Genomic DNA, 9,729 nt, shown 5'->3' with positions numbered 1-9,729 from the left:
TGAGGGTGCAGAATAGGTCAAGCACATACATTTTTTTTATGCAAACTCTATCAGAATGGTGTCTGAGCCAGGGCAGTGTCAAACCTGCCTGTCACGTGCACTGAAACAGTTCATCACCCAGTTGAACTGCAGAACTATCGTGATCTTTGTTACCTGACTGTGCTCTATTTGTTTAAACAGATGCAATGACTACAGAGACTGGATGTCCGATATTGTTGCACTCTCCATATTCCAATTTTTTGTTTGAAACCCCAGATACTTCCCAGGGGAAGGCAACCTCTTTTTGAGCTGTCACTGCGTTGTCACCTCTGCACAGCAGGTGAGCAGGAGCTGCTCCTAATTAGCTGAACAGAGAAGCAACAAGGATGACCTCTGGCCACCCCCTGCTTACAAGATAATGAAGCAAGATTTGTAAATGCCATGTAACAAGGGCCTTGACAACAGCAGTTGCCAGTCACACTTGGAGAAAGTCTATAATCCCGCTACAAAGGTGAGGCAGATCTGACCTAGCTTTCATCCACCTGGCTGAGGTATCCACAGCAGCAAAGATGGCAAGTCTTAGACAGCAGCATGAACCAATGGCCACATAAATGGACAGGGACCCAGGTGGTTTTGTACTCTGTGGTGCTCGCACAGGGGGAGGAGAAGCCCCAGGCAGAGGGGAAGGAGAGATGTGCACAGAGCAGCAGGGTCTTTTCTGTGGCTGGGCAGACAGACCTGATTTGGCACAGCCACAGAAAGCCACGTTTAGTTTATCATCCACCCACACAGACTCTGGGACTGTCGGCTTGAGTGCTTCTATTAGCAGCTTCACTTCTCACAGCCAGCAAAGAGGGGTGGCATGTGGGGAGGGAGGAGGGAGAAGCAGCTCTGGGAGCTGGGAGGACCCAGGGTGAGACAAGGGAGCTGGATTACAACAGCAGGAGCCTGGGATCATCTCAGTGCGAATGCCAAGGAGCTACTTCTGGAGCAGGACAATCTGTCCTGCAGTGACAGGGTTAATTTTAAATTGGCAGAGAGCTTCTTGGACTTTTTCACTTCACATCAGATCTTTGGGGCTGGCAGTTGCTAATTACAATTATGCGAGGTGACAGTCACATGAGGAGTGGTGGATGGCTGAGCAGGGCTGAAAATTCAGAAGGTCAGATCACAATGAATTATAGTGACAGGATGCAGAAGTCCCTGCCCCAAATTTTCTTTTCTTCTCCCCCCTTCCTCCCCCCACCATCTGCAGCACAAAAGCAAAAAAGTAAAGAAAAGAGAAATCGTTCTCATGACTAAATGCAAATGGACGGAGGGCACCGGGAGCTGGGTTTCAGTGGCTACGCTGTCACTCCAGCTATCCAAATTCACAAACCATATGGCCAAAAGGGACCAACTAAGTATCTCTTTTCATTTCCCACAGGACATGGGCTGCCAGATAGCACCTGGCTTTAGTGACTGTTGAAGCAAGATCATTCTGAACTCTTAAGATTTTATTTTGACACAAAGAAGCCTGCACAAAGAAAGTACAAAACCGGTATAAAACACCACGAGCTCTGAGTGTTCCTACTAAGCATTTGCTTTGCACTGGCCTGAATGATCATGCAGAAACAGGGTCCTTTGCATGTAAAACTGAGACACTCCTAAGTCACGTTCTCACCCCTTCTCCCCCTTGTCTAGCTCAGAGAAAACTGGTTTTGGCTCAGCCCCATTCCCATGACCAGCAAACGAATTACAGCTACTGCCATTCTCACATCAAAGATCAATTCAGCCCTGACCTCAGACTTACCCCGTGGGTCTGTGCAGTTATTACGAGTGATTAGTTCAGATTTTCCCCTCTGTATTTCACAGAGATTTTATGATCTGTAGGTCACAGTCTATGCTACAGAAAGCCATGTGAGAACTTTCTAATGATACCAAAACTCTCTGAAGGAGAAACCTGCTCACCATCCACAACGGCTGGTTTCCATGACAAGGATCACAGCTGACTGACCTCTTAATGCTGTTCAGACAGATGGCTACAGTCACACCCCTGGCAAAGGGTGGCCCGTATTAGGCCCCAGGTCTAAGTCCATGGATTCTGAAAGCACTACAGCTGGCTGCTGTGGCTTTTTCTAAAAGGTTTCCCATGGATTAAACTGAAAGAAAAGGTAACTGAGCCATACATGGAAACAAACTTTGTGTGAAACTTTCAAAATAAAAACAGGACTTGCACCTCTTTTGTATCTCTTCTCAGATTATGAAGAATACATCAAAAATACTTTGATCACTTTTTCTAACCTCTTCTGCATTAGAATTTAACATTTTTCCTACCCATTTTATCACAACAGACTTTCTCAATGCTTCAAAAATCCGCTAAAGCTACACATTTTGAGGCCAAACTTGAAACAAGTTGAGAGAGGGAGAAGGCAATTTTTCATAGATCTATTAAAAATTCCTTCCTTATCTATTAGGTTCAGTACCAATTTCACTCAACTGTCCAATGAGCCCACTGGAGAAGAAATCTCTTTCCAAAGGAGTCATATAAAGTCTTAGAACATTTCTGCCTCTTATGATTTGGTGACGACTGCTCTGCCAAGAAAGCTCTCCAGCTACATCAAGTAGGAACCACCAACTTCTAGACAGAACAGAGATGGCCAAGCTTGAATTTATCCCAACGACTAAATATAAAGCTATTATATTAAAAAAAAAAAAAAAAAAAAAGATAAGGAGATCTTTGATGAAGAGGGGGATTCAGTTAGTCAGCTCAGGTATGAGAAGGTCCAGGTAAAATGCTGCCCGCTAAATCTGTGAGGAGGTTCAGCACTGACTCAGCCTGAAGCATCTGGCCCTCTCCTCAATCAATGCCACCTGAATTTCCTGTAGCCTCGAGGCTTTTTTCTTTCCTTTGGCAGCTTCACCTTCAATGACTGCACCCTGCCTGTCTAGGCTTAATATGGGACTGTAGCTAGAGACCTGTAACAGATTCTAAGCATACATGCTAAAAGAAATAGTCAACAGCTACAGCAATAAGAAAAGACCTTTTTAGCAAAGAGTACTAGGAAAAAACACCTAGCTTTTAGCAGTAATGTGTAATTGGAAAAATACCATGCCCTGGCCTGACTTTTGAAACTGTAATGGCAAACACCCATCAAATTGGCTTTTCCTCATTTTAATGATCCTGAAAGAATCACTGTAATTGCAACAGCTCTGTAATTTGCAACAACTTTAGGGAATGAATGTATGAGCACAAATGGTAAGTTGCTAGAGCAACTTTTACAGCCGGATGAGCAGAGTGGGGAGGAGCAGTTACATCACTGCTCTGACAACAGCCTGTATTACTATGATTAAACCATGCAGGAGGTGAAAGAGCAGGAATCACCCACCTAACTTCCTCACTACTAGTGGAACTGAACAAAAATGCATCATTTTCTGTTCATAATCTGTGCATGACTTCTTACTGTATGTACATAATAGTCAAGTTACACAGTTCCTCATGCTCAGATCTGAGGAATAGCTGTATCAGAACTGGCTAAATATCCCCTAGTAAGTCTATCTGAAATTATTTCTGAGGAGAGATCTGTGGAAGTCCATAATGATGGCAATAGGCTCCTGGGTTATTTAATGGTAGAATATTCTGTGCAGACATTCTAGGGTGGCTGCACAAACCCTGCAGTTGATAAGAATGTCTCCCCTTGAACAATTTAGCTCTTTTCCTCTCTCCAACTTTTACCTGCTCAAAGCTTTGTGTGAGCAGGGAAAGGTTTGTCACAAAGGTTTGTGACTGTTACTTTTGTACCCAGTTTTTGGGGGTAATCTGATCTAGGAATGGTGATCAATCTACAAAACAGTTGTTCATCGATTATGAAAGCTATGTTTTCAAAATAATAGATTTCAGAGCTGCAGATGGAAAAGATTTATCATTGCATCTAGCCAGTTTTCCAGGCCAGGAAAATTTGTTTCATTAATTTCTTAGCTAATGTTTCAGTGCACCTTTCTTACCCTTTCCTCAGAGACTTTATGACAAGTTTTGCATTTCCTGTTTGCTTCTATTACTGAACCCATGATTTAACACTACACATGCAAGCAGGAAGCTCTTACAAAAGTAATCCAAAGGTTTATGATAACTTTGGAAAAATAGCACTGCAGCTAGCACTTTTCTTCTCCACAGCAATATTCCAGGTGGTATCATATCACAATTTTCTACAGTTACTTCCAAAGAGAAAATAGCTCTGCAATATCCTCCAGTATCACAGGATCATAAGTAGTATCTTCCCTTTTACAAAGAGCTACACAAAGCAGAAGCTGAACCAGCATCTCTGTAGGGAAGTGGCAGGAAGAAGGGGTTGGAAAAAGGTGTGCTTTCCCAGGGCTGGAGTCTGATGCTGACAGTCTAGATGCTGGAGTTTAAAATCTGTTTCTAGCCCTGGCGTACTGGTGGACACTGGGCAGGTCACTGGACCTACTGTGTAAAATTAGGGGGTTTTAACCTTTCCTACATTTCATGAAGGTGATTGAACTTGAAGTACTTTGAGAACATCAAGGGAAAGGTGCTAGAAAAAATATCATTAACAGTAGGAAGTCTTGACAAATGAACTCCAGCATTCACCATATACATTACTCTGAAAGAAGGTAATAACTTTGAGCTAAAAAGTTGACAAGGATGTATCTTTGTCCCTTGAGAAGCACAGCTTTCTAGCAGCTTCATCCTTCTCCACATTACCAAGGCTTCTGTAACCTCATTTCAAAAACATAATAAAGGCACCCAAATCCTCACACTTTTATAAAAATTGACAATGCAGGAAGTTTATGGGGGAAAAAAAGAAGTCACGCTGCAAGGATGGCACGGAAAAGTAATCAGTAATTTAATTCAATTTACAGCTCCCAGACCATGCTGCCTCCCTGACTCATCCAAGCCACTCTGCTTTATCAGAACTGCCAGCATCACTCTGAGACACTGTGTAATAAAATATGGAAAATGTGTTCAAAATGTGCGACCTCACTGATGCAATGAGCTGACATGAAAAACACTTTCTTCTCGCTCTGAAATGCCATGATGTGGTTGCATTAGCTTGGAAGCAGATGTATACTGCTGCTGCTACTGTCACTGCTTCTGCCATACCTGTTCTGTGTACAGAGGACTTTAGGGCGCAGGGGATACACACTCAGCCTCCTTCACCAGCACAAAATGCAAAGTGTCACCCTTTCCTGAGTAATATGGGATGGAGTCACTCTTCGTGCATCTAAAGGATGAAGTGCTGTGAGATAACACCTTTATATGTCTCTTCTGCCCTCATAGTGGAGTAAAAAACTGATTGCCCATTACTCAGACCTTTGCAGATGCAGGAACTTCAGCAACACGGCTACTCCAGTAAAACCAGATGACACTACTTTCATGCAGCCCAGTTTTGTAGACATAGGTCTAATTGTACTTGTCACTGACCAAGTCTGAACCCTTGCTCTTCTCACTGCAGCTCTAGTGTCTCTGTGCTTGCCAAATAATAAATAAAGCTTTTCTACTCTTTCTCATATTTTAGTATAGAGCTTGGGTGCTAAAATAAAACCCATTAAGCTGGCTACTGTTATTCATTCATATAGTACTACTGCATCTGTAATTTTAGTTGAAAGCACTGCAATCTCTGCGTTTCATGGCTGTATCATGACATGGTAAGAAAATACTGCAGCATTTCTCCTAATGGCTCCAAGGCACTAATAACACCTGCAGCACTAAGTAATGCTGCATCTAGTGTCTGCAGCAGGAGAGAAACACAGAGTAATTCCAGTTGGAAAGGACATTCCTCTTAAGGCCTCTAGTCCAAACTGTGCTCAAAGCAGAACTAACTTTGAAGTTAGGCCAGGGAGGGAGGATATCAAGAATAATCACCTTCATCCACCATCACTGGGCAAGACAGAAATTAAATACTTGTTTGTGCGGATTAAATGCAGCATTTATAAGAAATGATAGGGAATAAAATTACCAGCCAGTGTTGATTCCACGGCAAGGAACTGATAATGAAAGGTTGGTCTTAGCACCGCATATTCACTACTTCATTGACACCTTCTGCTTTTCCAAAGATTGGATGTGCAAGGCATGCAGCTGATGCTTTTAAAGTCAAATTAAAGGGTAAGTAATTTCAAAAAGGGACTGATTTTTAAATATTGTTTTCTCCTAGTGCAAAATAACCAAGCTGAAGACTAGTTTGCAGCTCTCCTAGCCACTGGCTTTTGAACTGCTATGTTCGATTCACTGGCCAGAACAGGATCAGGCATAGTGGTTAACATGCCAGTGAGTCAATGGAAACACAGCTAAAATTGCAACTCTCAGCATTGGCAACATCAGTGGAATTATCTGGGTTGGAGTAATGGTGTGAAATGCTAGTGAAACAAGTCGCATGTAGCCTCAGCTTTGCTCCATGAAGCAAGCAGCTCTGAACTGCAGAGCTGAACGAGCATTACTGAGAAATAAAATTCATGTATGCACATTATTCTCTTTTTTTAACCCCTACAGGAATTTTCAAATCACACTTTCTCCCACTCACAAATACCACCCTTCTCCAAGGTGACTAAAAACCATCATGTCCCTCCTGTAAGAAATTCTGCTCTTTTCTGTTTTTACTCAATATCAGAATGAAGCATGAAATTTAATATTAAAAATTCCCAGAAGGCACTGGATCCAGAAACACAGAACTGTAGATTTTCAGGCAGACCCTGGTCAGGACATGTCTGCACTGCCACAACTGCTACAGGGAGTTGTAGTTCCACATCTCTCATGTTCAGTATCTTCCCTGCACAGCTTTTTCCTCCAGCCAAACCACCTCTTGACCACAGTGCAGCATGGAAGTGCCACCCTATCCACTAACTGGGATCAGGCAGGGTAGACGGTATGTAGGAAGTGACAACAGATCTAGATCTAGACAAGGGGATCGAGTGCACCCTCAGTCAGTTTGCAGACGACACTGAGTTGGGTGGGAGTGTCGATCTGCTCGAGGGTGGGGAGGCTCTGCAGAGAGATCTGGGCAGGCTGGAGCGATGGGCTGAGGCCAGCTGGGGGAGTTTCAATAAGGCCAAATGCCGGGTGCTGCCCTTGGGCCACAACAACCCCCAGCAGTGCTACAGGCTTGGGGAGGAGTGGCTGGAGAGCTGCCAGTCAGAGAGGGACCTGGGGGGGGTGACTGACAGCCGGCTGAACAGGAGCCAGCAGTGTGCCCAGGTGGCCAAGAAGGCCAATGGCATCCTGGCTTGTATCAGCAGTAGCATGGCCAGCAGGGACAGGGAAGGGATCTTGTCCCTGTACTTGGCACTGGTGAGGCCGCCCCTCGATGAGTGGGTTCAGTTTTGGGCCCCTCACTCCAAAAAGGCCATTGAATGACTCGAGCGTGTCCAGAGAAGGGCAACGGAGCTGGTGCAGGGTCTGGAGCACAGGTCTGATGGGGAGCGGCTGAGGGAACTGGGGGGGTTTAGTCTGGAGAAGAGGAGGCTGAGGGGAGACCTCATCGCCCTCTACAACTCCCTGAAAGGAGGGTGCAGAGAGGGGGGATGAGTCTCTTGTCCCAAGGACCCAGCGCCAGGCCAAGAGGGAATGGCCTCAAGCTGCGCCAGGGCAGGGTCAGACTGGCTCTTAGGAAGGATTTCTTTGCAGAAGGGGTTGTTGGGCGTTGGAATGGGCTGCCCAGGGCAGGGGGGGAGTCCCCATCCCTGGAGGGGTTGAAGAGTCGGGTTGACCCAGCGCTGAGGGATCTGGTGGAGTTGGGAATGGTCAGTGTGAGGTTCATGGTTGGACTGGAGGAGCTTCAAGGGCTTTTCCAACCCAGATGATTCTGTGATTCTGTAACAGACACCTTGAATCTTCACATACCTGTCAATGGTAGGCAGACTCTGCCCTACTCTCCATAGAGTCCTTCTCCCCTTTCTCATCCCCTCTTGCCCCTGATTTTGTGCAGGTTATGTGAGGACTTCCTTCCAAGGAATGGTGCTTATAAAGGGTTATGTGAGGTGAGGATCACATATATATGATAATGTGGTGCTTCCTGCTAAAATGTCTTCCAGAATGCCTCTCAGGCATATACAGCAGTGTGCAGTGCTCCCAGATGTGACTACGTGTCTAAGGAAGTAAAGAGGCAAAAACCATACACTACTGAGTTATCTGAAAAACTCATGTGAGAACGTTCAGTTCAAGGCTGCATTCTGGTACCCATGGGATAACAATGGGGTTTTTATTCTCAAATTTCCTGTCTTTTAGATTTTGGCTACCTGTGTCCCCTACTGTTACCTAACATCTAGAGGAGGGCAGCTCCAAGGAAAGGGCTGTTCTGTGCTGTCTCCATAGCCCTCTTCCCCAGGCATCTGGGGCTGCTCCAGCTGGAGGTGAGGCAGGCACCAAGCTAGATCAGCAACTCCCAGCTGCCAGGTGCACATGGATCTGCACTGGCTGTGAGCACAGACAACTCAGATATCGCTGCACTCTGCTCCTGGCAAAGAGCTCAACCCCTGCTCACAGTTTTGTCAAACAAGGCTCTGCCACAAAAAAAGCCATTAGCTAAAGGCACAAAACCACCTGGCTGATGAGGCTGAAGGCAGTTTTTGGGATCTGGGGCTGGTTAGTAAAGGCACCCTCCTCCTGGGATGCTTATGCTCCTGCAAAGCAGTGACAAGGCATGATGGGTTTGGAGATCCCTAGAGAAGAGCAAGTCCGCTGTTACCCATCACAGATCTTCTTTCTGATATCAGCAACAGAATAAAAGCTCATACGCATCTCTTTTTGTGCATGGCCCAAATGGGGAAGAGGGGTAGTGAAAAGAGCAGAGGAGAAACTTGCAGCAAGAAACAGTCTCTGGATCCTTTGCGAATTTCACTGGAAGAGACAGGATCTGAATCTGGAGCTGTTCCAAGGGTCACACATTTCACTAGTAATACAGCATAGGCAACATACACATAACAATGTTAGACTGACTTTGGACTGTCCTACTTACTAAAACATGCTCAAGTCCCACAGTTTTCTATGGGTCAAGTAAACAGTTAAATAAACCACACCATTGCACACTCTCCTGAAGAGGGTAGGTTCCTGATAAAGAAATTACCTGAGGATGTGGCACATAAACACATTTCCAAGTGGCAAGTCAGATTTTGAACTTGTAGCACAGCAGTTCCTCAACAGTAGCCCCACGTTTCTAGCCCATGCAAGGTAGCTTAAAGGGCCTTGCTCAAAGATTTCAATAGGGTGACACATGAAATCTTATTGTATCTTGCTTATGTGCTTTATCCTCACATTAAAACATTTGCCAAGTCCATGGTTTCACAGTGCTCACACACAGTCGTAGCAAAATCAGTTCTGCATGGAAGAAGCCGATGCCCTCCTCCTCAGGGTGGGCTGTTTCCATGCCAAGCCAGAGTCTCAGTCATTCAGGCTCCACCTCTCCTCCAACCAAACCAAACACATCTAAAGGATTCTTTACAACAGGAGCAGTGAATTCCCCCACCTTGTCCAATTCCCTTCTTTCTAGGGACTGGCAGAATCATGTCACATGTACTGAGGGAAAAGAGGGTGGGGACACACACACACACTCACATTTTGTTGCATGCTACTAACGATGGAAAATGGCAACCTCAAATAGACCTTTAATTTCAAATGAAGTAGTTTTCAAACTTAACAGCTGTCTTGAGGATAAAAGTGGGATGTCTATGACAGCTGTACTACAAGGTGTATCTTGCTCTATACAGTAGCTCTGCAACAAGGGATCACAGATGGTTTGTGGTGGTGGGAAGACCCAG

The sequence above is a fragment of the Strix uralensis genome, chromosome 2 (assembly GCF_047716275.1).
Source record: "Strix uralensis isolate ZFMK-TIS-50842 chromosome 2, bStrUra1, whole genome shotgun sequence".
NCBI classification, from domain to species: domain Eukaryota; kingdom Metazoa; phylum Chordata; class Aves; order Strigiformes; family Strigidae; genus Strix; species Strix uralensis.
The sequence above is the reverse complement of the archived record's forward strand: the minus strand, read 5'-3'. Positions refer to the sequence as shown.